The 12,849-nt window shown below is 33.9% G+C and overlaps 1 long non-coding RNA gene across 2 annotated transcripts in view; it reads left to right on the top strand.

The window, feature by feature from the left end:
* The first annotated feature begins 732 nt into the window (after window positions 1–732).
* LOC116184572 (uncharacterized) overlaps window positions 733–12,849 on the top strand; it is a 32,758-nt gene continuing 20,641 nt past the window's right edge. Inside the window, exons 1-3 of one of the 2 annotated variants that reach the window (XR_013341687.2) lie at window positions 733–1,622; window positions 7,239–7,323; window positions 7,907–7,965. This is a non-coding gene — a long non-coding RNA (uncharacterized LOC116184572). Of the gene's footprint in view, window positions 1,623–2,342; window positions 2,399–7,238; window positions 7,324–7,906; window positions 7,966–12,849 lie in introns of those variants that run through there. The other variant, XR_013341686.2, reaches the window with a different exon arrangement.

Raw genomic sequence — 12,849 nt, 5'->3', positions numbered from 1 at the left:
ATCAGTGCTATTTTCTGAGGTATTATCATAAGATAGCACTTTAGTATTAAGCAGGACCTTAGAGTGGCAATAAATCAGTCCAACTGAGTCATCATTGTCCAAGGCATCTGAACTACTGAAATGTTGTGGATCCTACAGAGAGTGTGAAATCACTTGACCCTTAGCATTAACCTTTACTGAATGAATAGACACTGCTTTCCACATCGTGGAACAAAAGCAGAATAGTATTGATTAAACACCGCATTCACTTGATATTAAATACTGGCTGAACTCACTTTTTGCTTTCCAGCTCCAGTGGGAAAAACCCAGAGAGTTGCTGTGTCTCAGGAGAATGCATGTTTGTAATTCAGAGCAATGTTTTTTCCTGCAAAGTTTTCTTTTTTTCCCCTCTTTGGATCAATAACTGGCAGCCATGATCAGCCATGAGTATGTATTGTCAATTCTGACCTGTGTACTTTATCACTTGGGGTGAGAGGTCACAGTGCTGTGACTAATAATGCAATCGTCCCAGGCATGAATACTTTCCTGGCTGTAATGCAAGTGCATATATTGCATATATTTATACATATATATATATATATATATATATATATATATGTGTATATATTTATATATATATATATATATATCTGTATATATATATATATATATATATATGTGTGTGTGTGTGTGTGGGTATATGCACATACATATCTATGTGCATATATATATATATGTATGTATGTGTGTGTGTGTGTGTATATCTCAACAGTCTCTATCAGAAATCTTGTTTACCAAACCTCTCAGCTATTTGCTTTGAATGTCTGATTAATCTGCTGTGTGGCCTCCTATTTACAAAAGCTCTTAGAGATTTACTAAATGGTTTTGCTCTTGGCAGGAATGTGAGTTCCCAGGAACTTGGAAGTATCAAAGTGGGAATCTTGGGAATTAACTTGCTACGGAAGTTATGGAAGAAAGCTATTGCTTTATTTGATAAGTGAGGAAACAGAAAAAATGAAATCAGGAGAGGGATAAATAGAGGAATTCTTTCAGTAAATTCTCCTGTGTTTCATTAGGACAGATTCTGCCCTCACATGCATAGCTGTAAGCCCAGAGTAGCTCAGAAATGTTCTTCTGTAGTGCATAAGTCCTTCCCTAACATGGCTCATTCACTGTATAAAATGTTGACAGTGAAGAAAACATGAAATACAGTATAATGAATAGAAGCAGCTGCAGCAGCATCACTGTCTATCTACAACTAAGTGACCATTCTGGTTAGAAACTCCATTCCAAAAAGATGCCTGAATTTAATTCATTTTCGAAACCAAACAAGTTCTGAATTTAGTTCCATAATTACATATTTGTAAAACAAGATTTATGAAATCCTGCTTTTTCCTGTTTTGGGAAAGCTCAACACAAATAAGGGTTTACAGAACTAGTTTAAGATTCTGACTTTTTGAGCTTCAAAAGATTTTATCGTATTAAAAGCCAGCGGAATTGCATCACTTCACACAATTGTTTTCATCTTGATGTGTTTGTGTTCTGCCTTGTTCTGCCTGCAGATTCCCAACTGTGTAAATTGTGACTGTAATCCACGTACCTTTTTCCCTGGATATCAGCATTCTCCATGGAGTATGCTTTAGGTATGTAAAATTCCATGCATATGAATAAGATTTTTTAAAAATTATATTGAAAGACTGAAGAAAATAGTCCATAGTATCATGTAAATAACTAAATTTTCATCTACAAAATCCCCTCAAAACAAAACAAAACAAAACAAAACAAAAAGCTCAAAAAGGAAAATCCACAGTATGTTTTAGCCCATACAAAAATGTAAAATTTCTCATAAAATAGAGACATTGAAATATAGTAATAATAATACTAGTAGAAATAAGAGTAACAGCAACAACAGCAATAGAATTTGTGAGAAGCTTTAGAAGCAGAAAAGATAGAAAATTTTTGGAGAAGTGTACCCATCAGTTCTAACTCAGCAGTGTGCTACTTAGGACTTTATAGAGATCTTGTATATGTAGATTCATTGTCGACTGTGGAACTGTTGTTTGCCACCAGCAGGAACGACTTCAGCTTATCTGTGGAATTACAGCACAAACTTTTCATTTTGATTTGGGTCTCTGTTATTTTTTGTCTTTCAGGTTTTTTTCTTGTTGGCCCAAATCACATTTGGAAACCAAAAAAGGCCTGAATCCAACTTATTCCTTGTTGTAAGACCATTTTAGGTTCATGCAAATGGTGAAAAAAAATAAATACATCCAAAGCTATTTAGTGGCCTTCAACTAGTTTAACCTACATGTGAACCCAGACTATACAAAGCTCTTCTTTATGTACCCAAAGGGAGTTTCACAGTGTGGACCTGCCTTTTATTTTTAAGCTTGTGTGTGAAGGCTATTCCTCATCTGAGGTAATCTCCAGCTATGCAGCAAATATTTTGCATGTAACTATATGAATATGCTGTCAGCCAAACTTTCTAACTTTCTAAAACAGCTTCTTTTTTTATTTTTTTTTCCACTTGCCGTATTAATCATACATAAAGAACTAATAAACAGAAGTGCTATGTTTATTTAATATATCTCTAGGCACACATAACAAGAGTATACTCCCATAACATAAATGCAGAGGATGCTCTTTTTCATGTACTACAGGAGCTCATACCATGTGGCTGATAATGATGAAAAAGATAAAAGGATAAAGCCTCTTTAATCCTTGCTTCACTGTAAAGCCATTAATGTTTGTACATACATGCAAATTTCTACAGAGTAACAAGTATTAAAGACTGCATAAAGTAATCTGAAATCTTACTACAGTCAGTAGAAATACAGCTAAAGATTGTGTTCATGCCAGTCAGAGCTCTACTTTTTATATACAAATTAATATAAATCTACAAATACAGCAGTAAAATAATTTCTTAATTCACCAGATGCAAAAATAACCCTTTAAAAGTACTGAATCAGTCATTTTTCTGGAAAATAAAACTATCTTTGATTTTCAGACATTATTTTTGTCATCAGGAGGGGTGATGATTGTGGTATACCCTCAGATGTTAAACTGATAATCAGGAATGCTGTCTATTCACAAAGAAGCAATGTTAAATTTTGAGGCTATTAGCCAACCCCAGTGAATGGATGCAAACAGAGGGAGTAGTTTTCTTACAAATACATCCATGTAGGCATCTACCTTTTCAAATGCTTTGTGCTGTAAATGAATTTGTTCATTATTAGTAGTCAGACACTACTGTTGTGACCTAGCTGTCCTTAGGCAGGCACGGAAAGGACACACTTCTACAAATATTCACCTTATTAGGTTAGCTTATGAGGTGTGCTGCAAATGTGAAATATACCACTCATATAAACAACTTCAGTAAGATGCATCTCTTTAAGCATAACAATTTTATGTTATAGTCAGTGCAAAGTGTTTTACAGTGTAAAAAACCAATCTAAAAATCTTTAATTAACCAATACTGTCCTTCTCTGATCATCATATTCAGTTAGTTTACTGTCTTAAACTTCTGTCTCACTATTGCCCACATAACAGGAAAACCCTGCATTCTATGATATTAATGAAAAGTCATTAATTCATGCTAATGTTATTATTTAATCAAAATTGTTTTGGCAAGTTGTCTCACAATCAGGGAAATATGGTGATCTGGGGGTACAAAAGTCTTTCGTTATCTCACATAAAAGTGTTCATAGTGTAGGTGAATGTCTTCACATCCAGCCAAATATGATTAATGCAGATCCTTTCTGGGTGTAAATACCATTTCATTTCATGCCAAAGCAACTAGCTATGAGGCCAATTCTTTCTTGAACTGATAGGAAATAAGAAGCAGGGCAGATCCCTATAGAAAAATCCTGGTCCCACAGATGCCAAGGAGAACTTTTTGTCATAGCTGTCAATCAAGACAGATTTCATTTATTTTGTCAGGAAGAATATCTTTCTTGAACAATGGATTCATAGCATATTCATAGACAGGTCTAAAGTAGGTTTGAAAAGCATTTAAGTAACTTTCCAGACTTCACCATCACACTCATCCTTTGAATTACTCTTCCCACCCCAAAACCTACTAGAATTGTGTAAATGGCTTTTTGATACTATGTTTTATTTTTCCCAGGGATTAGTCTCTGGAATCTCACCTATCTTGAACTTTTATATATTAACTATTTTGATTTATTTTTGAATGGGAGAGAATTGTCACAAAAGCTGAAAAATTCCACATTTAAAAATTCATTTTAGAAGAATGGACCTCTAAATGCAGCTAATAAATGAAAGCAAATTTCGATCTGCCATTTATTAACACAGCAAAAATACTGCTCTAATTTTGAAATAAAATATTGCTCAGGAATAAGAGTGACTGAAGTGGTTTTTTTGGACAATAGACAAAATGCATCCTATTATTTATTAGCAGCAGGGTAGTGTTCTGTAATCTTTTTGGGAACAATATATATTTTTTTCAAAGTACAAAGAACCAAAAGTGCAACAAAAACCCCTTCATGCACTGTTTCCACCTTCATTCTCTCTCTACCCAGAAGCAAAGAGTTTTCTTTAATTTAGAGGGGTATCTCCATTTTTGTGGAAAAAAAGATACTGACTACTACTACTACTATTAATACGACGACTACTACTACTACTACTACTACTACTACTACTACTACTACTACTACTACTGCAATTTTACAGAAGCAACATATTTTAAACAATTCTATGCATCAGAAGAGAAAAAAATACAAATAAATCTTCAATATATGATTGACAATCTATACCATGATTGAGGGCCACTGTGATACAAAGCATCACAGAAAGAAACATGGAGTGCAATTCAATTTTTGGTTACCTTACAAGCACTTTTAGAATTTAATTAGATTAATAAAGACCTATAAAGACTTTGAGTCTCTATGGCAATTAGAATTTTTCATGGTAGTTATTTTACAACCAAGCAAAGCATAAAGAACTTAGTAAAATAGGTTATGTGCTGGAGTGAATTGCTTTTGAGAAAAATTGATAGGGGAAACACTGAATTGAAGTGAATGAATATGAATTTTGTATTTATATTAATTTTTGATCAATCAGCTTTTCCATTTTTCATCAGTAATTAATCAGAAAGTCTTGTTAAGTAGGTTCTGGCCTATTTGGCCTATTTTCTGTTTCTGATCAGCAATTCTTACAAAAAGGTTTGTCCTTAATCATCTCATGTGCATGATGGTAAATTAAGTTCCGTTGTTTGGTGCACACTTAAGATATATGATGTTGGCTTTGGAATAAAATCAATATTCCTGGATTTCTAAATCCTTTCTTTTGTTGAAAGTGGGAAGTTGCATTGTGCAGACTGGAAGAAAAACAGTTGGAAACAGTGGGAAATTGATCTATGATAGATCATCTTTACCAGTAAAACATAAGTGAAGGAAAAGAAAATAATTCCAGTAATGTATTGTTTTTGGGAAATAGTTCCAATAGGCATTGTAAAAAAATTCTGATAATTTAAAGGGGTTTTTTTTCTTGTGGTTTTTTGGGTTTTTTTTGGGTTTTGTTTATTTGTTTGTTTTTTGTTTTATTTTTTATTAGACTTTCTTAATTGAATTTCTTATAAATCCTCTATAACAGGAAAATTACATTATTTTTTGCAATTTGCACAAAGGATTGAGTAAAATGACAGATTTTGCATGTATGTTTGGTGTTGCCTGTACTGCTTAAGTAGTAATTCCTAGAATACTGGCCCACTAAAGCATCCTGGTAGGATGAATCCATCTTCTTGAAGTCTGCTCTAAAGTTAATTAGTCTCCTAGTTTGAGTTTAGGAATTAATATCCTAAAACTTGTTCACACACTAGATAGCTGGGGGTCATGTTAAACTATTTGAAGTGCATTTGACTTCCGTGGGCAAAACTGGCTTTACAATCTCACATTTTCATTTTCCTGTGCTGCTTCAGTGAAGGAAAGTATATATACCACAACAAACAAGGTTATATGGGAAAAAAAACCATAATGGAGACGTGATTTCCGATATGGAAAAAAATTCCCACTGTTTAACTTTGTGTTTAAAATATAATTTATTCAGCCAGTAAGCTTATTCATTTTCTTTTGGAAGTTTTCAAAGAATGGAGTAGTCAGGTACAGCTGAATGTAAAAAATGATAGTTTGTAACTGACACCCAAAACTCAAGACTGATCCTAATTGGCCTGTTTATGATTTAGTTTAGTGTGTACCACTTATCACATAGGTAGTAAAACCACCTTACTTTCCAGAAAAAGAAGAGTAATGTAAATCCAGGGCTTTTTTAAGGTCAAGGCAAATGCTATGACTCCCTGTATCTTTGGAAAAGCTAATGATAGATGTGTCTTCATCTGAAGGTAGAAGTTTTGTGTCTCTGTGTACAATGATAAGTTCAATACTATACAAAAAATCATAATGCTGTTGATGCTGACAAGAATAATTGCTGAGTGCTGTCAATGGTGTGAGACAAACAGAGAAACCTTACTTTTTGTAAGGATTCTTTAGAAAAAGGCTCACTTTCTTATCTTGTTCTTAGGACTGTTACTGATAACTGATGTAGAAACATTTTTCTGAATAAAATTTAAGTGGCTGCTGACATTTTGATTGTGATGTTGCACAAGTGAATTTTAGAACAAATAAGGAATTTAAAAGCACTGGCCTTAATTGTGCAGGTAAAAGATATGGCAATGATATATAGGGCAATGATAACAGACATGGCCTTCTTTCACTAGCTGGCCTACCTAAAGAAAAAGATTATAAAATTCATGTGCTTGTGAGATAAGAATAGCTTAAAGTGCCAGAACTCACTCTCCCTTCAGACTCCCTCTTTGAATGGTGTCCCAGGTAGTGATTTAAAACAGGTATTGCTTCTTCACAGCTGTAAATCAATTCTGCAATCTGAAATGCCCTTAAAGTATTAGGGTGAAAAGCACAAGTTTTGATTCTGCAGTGTGTCCGCCTCTTCTACAAAGTACAATTGCTGGTACCCTATTAGAACTTTTCCCATTTCCATATCTAGTAATTAAATGAGAATGCTGAGTTGTGTTATGTGTGTTTATATGTGTGTTCATGCTAGCATGCTCTGTGTCTAGCCTATGGATGGAAGAAAATTGAAAAAGTGTTAAGTGTTGCTCAGTGCACATGAAAATTGTGAATACTTCAGAATTGTGTTAATTATTTGGAAGTTCTTATGCAATCTATCAATTTAATTAACTGGAAAAACTGTGTTTAAATTCTGAACTTTAAATTCTGAACCAGGCATTGGTGGCTCTGTCCTAAGCCCTCTGACTGCAGATAAGAAAGGAAGGTAGAACTGTGTGAGCTGCTAGAGACACATAAGGAGGTATGGAAAAATACATAATAGGTATCTATAGTTTTATTTGTGAATATCCATATGAAGAGTGCTAGTATGGATTTTAAATCCTCATTTTTGGAAATTCTTATCCTGTAAAATAAATTCCAAGGTGATTTGTTTATCCTTCCCTTCCCTTCCCTTCCCTTCCCTTCCCTTCCCTTCCCTTCCCTTCCCTTCCCTTCCCTTCCCTTCCCGGGAAGGAGTTTCCCTTTGTGAAACTCTAGTAGCCCATATTTGTGCACCTCTGTGTATTTGTGTATGTAGTAATGCTCTGCAAAATGCCTGCACTTGTATTGCAAGAATAGCAACTTTTGTTAAAATTCATGAGATTTCTAAGCTTATCTATTTGGCAGTTTTCAGGAAAAGCCTGTGTTTTGGGTTATCCAGTACTTACGATCATTTAACTTAAATAGTTCATTTTAATGCACTTTCATTTTGTTGTTTTTATACCCTTCACCTTTTAATTAAGCAATGAATAATGAAAGAAAATCTTGTAAAATTATTTGTACCCAGACACAAGAAAACCTATTGAACTTTTCTTTTATTTTCTTTTTTCTTTTTTTTCCCCTAGGGATGCTTAAATCTGAGAAAAAGGCTTCCTTCTGACTATATGATTTGCAAGCCAAAGAGGTATGAATAGAATTTGAAGCATATTTTAATTTTAGAATATTTATTAAAGCATCACAAAATTTGAAGTCATCCAAATTAAAATTGTCTTTTTCAGCTGTTTTGCAGGGTGTGAGTCACTTTCACATTTGTTTTCTTGTCAGGTTTAAACTTTGAAATTTAAATAATGTACTGAATTCTGTTAAAAGAAGAAAAAATTACTTCCTGTGTAACTGTTATACTATTTTGCATGTTTAATCAGTGTTTAAAGGAAACATGAGATATAAAGAGAGGTTTCAAAATAACGTTTTCTCTATTATAACAATTTATTCACTTAGAACAATATAATTCAGTTGAAACTGGAGCAAAGACATGGTTAGACAGGCACTATTCCTATACAATCTACTTTTTTGACAAGAGTCATAGAATTACCCTTAAACAATGTTTTATTACAATTTTTTTTTAATTTTTTTTTTTTATTAATACAACAGTGGATGCATCAAGTGTTGTGAACTTGATTTGAGCATTTTATGGTACTGGAGTCAGCTGCCTATTAAAAGTGTGATCAGGTAGTTTAGAGTGTGACTAGCTGTGTCAACAGAAGGAAAGTGGAGGATTAGTATCTATGGCAACAACAAAGCATCCCTGTTTGCAGACAGACAAATTCTGCTACATCTGAAAAAGATTGACAGGTCTATTCCTTTGCAACTGACCCATAGAAATTAGCAAGTAAAAGTTATTATACTGGGTTGTATTGAAGGGTTCTCAATATCTTAAAGTGCTCTTGTAAGTTTTTCTGCATCATTTGCATGAGAAACCTGGCAGGGATTGTTCTGAGGTTTATATCTGTGGTTTGATAGATTCTTTGTGGGGGAGTATTGCTGGTGAGAATAACTTAATTTTCAGTTCTCTGTATGACAGAATTGTTGGAGCATGGATTGAGGGAAAAACACACATCAAAGGGCTACAGCTGAATAATATGCCACATTTCAAAACCAAGAGACAGTGCAGGAATATTATAGATTCACCATCTCAAATATGGAGTTTAAAAAATATTTTCTTATCCAATTAGCTAAAAATAATTATAATCTAGGTTTTCTTAATAATTAAAATTTTCATTGGAATGATTTAATACCTTTCTAGAGATTCTGTAATTTAACTGAATAGCATTTCACTTAATGCACTGGACTTGGAGTGCAAGAAGTTGTGCAATTGAAATAGTCTATATCGGAAGTAATAATACCACTTTTTGTTTTTCTTTTAAGGAAAAAAAAAGTTAAAAACTTATTTACCTATTTAATTATTTATATGTTGTGTATTTAATACTCGATGTAGAAAGGAAATTTCATGTATAGGAGAGTTATTGTAGAAATATCTTGGAATGTCTTTTAGTCCTGTATTTTAATCTACTTGTATTTTGGCAAAAATCCAGCTGACTGAGAAAAGGTCAGGATTGTGGCTATTTTTCACAAAAAATATATTTAGTTTTGTATGAATGATCATTTTTCTTAAATTCAGTCACTCTCTGCAATATCTATATTTGGAAGCAAAATTTTAAACATCTTTAAAAATTGTAGTAAGGAAATAATATGTGTGTTGCATTTCCCAGAGATACATGGAAAATCACAAAAATGTATCCAGTGTGGTTTCTTGACATTTTAAAATTTTGTTTGTGTCAGGATAGTAGTAGTTCAACTGCTTGTCCTGATTCAATGCAGAAGGCATCAAGTCTCCTAAATGGTATGGTTCTTGAATTAATTTATGTTCCTTTTTGATCAAAAAGTACCATTTGATCAGCTATTATTATCTGTGTTGCATTTCTATTTCTTTTTTATGTGAAAACAGAAATGGCAAATGCTTCTGTTTCCCAGAAAAGATAGCTCTTATTTCAGCTCTGTAGAAACAAAGTTTTTAACCATTCTTGAAGTGATTGGATATAATCAAAGCAACACCCTGTGTGCATGTGTTTCTGTGTATAGCTGGGCCTGTGGCCTTTTAAATTCTGTACATCATCGTGAGTGCTGTACATAAAGTAGATTAGAGTAAGACAGTCAGCTGCTGGTGGAGGGTTATTGCTATTATGATTGCTCCCATCATTCACACCCCTGCAAAGAAAGCCAGGAACCAACTTTTCTTTCTCTAATATTACAGTCAAGTTGTTTTCTTCCCCCTAAAAAGCAGAAATGACAGGGTGGTAGGCACTGCTAGTAGACGTTGCTCTTTGAGGGTTCGTTTCCCAAAGAAAGAATATTGATGATGATTTTCTAGCAGCTGGGGATACACTGATTTATACATCAGATTTTATTTGTGGATGTCGGTGTGTTTGTGGATGCATAGAGGCTGTAGGAAGATAGCAGGACAGTTATTTTCTGCAATCCCCCTTAGCATGTTCCCATTCTGGTTTTATTTTCCAAATATTTCTTGTATTGTACTGGCTATGGTTAGCCCTAACCCAGGAGGTTAGGTCTCTGGCGTGCTGAGCATGCTATAAAAATACAGCTAACTATGAACCCTGCACAAAGAGCTTCTAGTCTTTAGCCAGCCATTTTACAAATGTACAGCTTCCACTGGAAACTGGCTGACTAGGAAAAATATGCTTTTCTTCAAAAGACACAAACAAAAAATGAAGTTTTGACCTTCAACCCGAGTGAATATGCAGTCTCTCTACAGGGTATTTTTAGCAAAGGTGACAAACTTTCAGTGGCAGATACTGTGACTTTCTTGATTTGTAAATCACCAAAAAAGTCTGCCAGTAAATAAAAATAATATAAAGAGTTGCAGGAATATCCTTTTTTTCTTCCTCTATTAGTAACTTAAAGGAAAATTTATTTTGCATAGTTACTAATTTATTTTATGTTGAAAGGGAAAGAGATCAGTTTACAAAGATTTTTGTCCTGCTTTTTCTCCTTTTCTTTTGCTCATGAATTTTTTTAATGTGCATTTTTTTTATTCTTTCAGAAACGCGAAAGGCAAGGTTTAGCTAAGGCATAATTCTTAGAACTATAACTCTGTTTAAGTTCTCGGATATATTTTTACTTTTTCAAATTTGACAATCATCTCTTTTTTTTCACTGCCTAAAACTGACATAGTACAAACATGCTGATCCCTATCACTGCTTCTCCTTCATTTCAGAACAGGTCTTTGCATATCTTATCAATGAGCTGATCAAACTGGTGACACTGGGATTTCAGTGCCTTTTGACAGCTAAAACTGCTGTGCTTTTCTCAAGCTAATTATTTTTTTCAAGGGGCAGTCACTATCAGATTCTCCAAGCTTCTTTTTCCACCCCCACATCAAGCTAGAAAATGCTTAAAAGGTTTGCTTCTCTCTCCCTCCCTCCACCTACTAAGATTACTTTGAGAATAAAAGAAATGGTAGTTAGTATGAAATGTTGAGGGTTTACTTCATCTTTAAATTATTGTACAGGAACTAAAAAAAACCCCACTACTTCTGAATCATTCTATAGAGATTTTATAATTTTAAACAAAATACTGTCTTGGACAGGTTTTTTGCATCTCTGCGACTGTAATCCACAGCCAACCTTTAATGGTACTAATGTAAAAAGAGTCTTGCCTCATACTACCCTAAAATTTTTGCAAGAAATATTTTTTGCCTTTCCTCAGTTCTTTAGTAAGCCACAACAATTATGGATATTGTACATGTGCTCATCAAGGGTCAAATAAAGAAAGAAGCACAGAATCTTACTTTTTGTTATTGGGTAGCTTTACTGGAATTCTGTGGTGGCTCCATCTTCTTGTTAATTACCTGCTGAACAGTGACACTGAGGCAGTTTTATATACCTTTCCTTTTCAGTGTTTGGGGTGGCAAGAAGTTTAGGGATGGAAAGGTTGTGAATAGTCAACCTGCATCATTAATACCACATTTCCCCTCCTAACAACAACACTATAAGGTGGATTAATTTTTGCTGGTGTGGTGAAAATAATTTTAAATCCAATTAAAACTGTAGTAATAAAGATCTTGACTGTTGTCTTACAGTTTATGTTTATATACAGATGTTCTCAGTGACACATTTTATTGTGTAAAGACTGCAGCCTTGTGTTATATTCATGCCTAGTCTAGATGGGATTTCTGAGCCAATGTCCAAGCTGAAAAAATTCACCCAAAACAAGAGCTTTGTCCAGAGTTACTCAAAGAATTAGAGTCTTTTTAGAGAATTAGCTCTTCTGCAGCTTCAGTTTTGAACACTCGATGAGTTACTGTTAAGTAATTGCTTTGTACAATGGTAGAAATTGTAAATTAAGCTCTTATAAAGTGTTATGAATTACAGACTTTACTGCATGGTGAGAGAAGGAAATTCTGACAGATTTGAGTGGCTGCAGACAGAAAGGCCCTATATTTTAGTCTATATTTATTTACAGATTTTAGAAAATAAACTGGGAGACTTATCACATTATCCAATGGCTAGGAACACTAAAACAAATAAATTAATGAAAAGAACAACTGCTCTTTATTGAAAGATGTCCCTTTCCAGACTGCTTTACAGAAAAAAATCCAGAAGGGAGTCAGAGAAGAGAAAGAATACAGACTACAGAAGCATAATCTGCTGTGATTTACAGACTGTATAGCACGATCTTAATTTAATAGACTTGGGGGAAGCATTGTGTAGTATTATCAGTTTCATTCTGCAAAATCAGTATTTGTTCATTAAGGAAATAGCATACACTCCACTTTCAGGATTTAAGGGTGCAACTCTGTTTTGTAGAATGGTTAGTGGGCATGAAAAATAGAAGGAGCTAGCAAAACTGATTATAGTTTTAGCTTTACTTTCCTCAAAAATGTAGGAAAAAAGACACAATTTTGAAAATGGCATGTAAGTTAAAGCTGTCACTGGCCAGCTTTAAATTATGTGATTCTCACTTAGCCAAGATGTTGCTAGAGGAATTCCTT

The sequence above is a fragment of the Lonchura striata genome, chromosome Z (assembly GCF_050655825.1).
Source record: "Lonchura striata isolate lonStrDom1 chromosome Z, ASM5065582v1, whole genome shotgun sequence".
Taxonomy (NCBI): domain Eukaryota; kingdom Metazoa; phylum Chordata; class Aves; order Passeriformes; family Estrildidae; genus Lonchura; species Lonchura striata.
This window is presented reverse-complemented; position numbering and strand designations above follow the sequence as displayed.